The following is a 446-nucleotide window of genomic DNA, read 5'->3' as shown; positions in this document are numbered from 1 at the left end:
TTGATATGTGTGTGTGTGTGTGTGTGTGTGTGTGTGTGTGTGTGTGTGTGGGTGTGTGTGCGCACCACATGTTTGTAAATGTCACCCGTTACTTGTTAACTTTTAAAGCTAACGTTAGCACCTCAGTGTCTTGTGACATAGTTGCCATAGCAACAAGGGGACACGATGATCCCAAGAGCATCACATTCTTAACACAAGGAAGTGTGTGTGTGTGTGTGTGTGTGTGACAGAGAGAGAGAGAGAGAGAGAGAGACATCCATATATGGACATGATCCTGTGGTCACCAACATACACACACACACACACATATGAATGTAGGTCAGTAATCTAAACTGTGAGTGTAAATATTTTAGCAGTGATGTACACACACACACACACACACACCCCATGGGGGAGGAAGGAGGAGGTTGTGGGATTTGGGCGGGGGGGGGGTCGTCTGAGCAGTT

Source organism: Dunckerocampus dactyliophorus, chromosome 9, assembly GCF_027744805.1.
Source record: "Dunckerocampus dactyliophorus isolate RoL2022-P2 chromosome 9, RoL_Ddac_1.1, whole genome shotgun sequence".
NCBI classification, from domain to species: domain Eukaryota; kingdom Metazoa; phylum Chordata; class Actinopteri; order Syngnathiformes; family Syngnathidae; genus Dunckerocampus; species Dunckerocampus dactyliophorus.
This window is presented reverse-complemented; position numbering follows the sequence as displayed.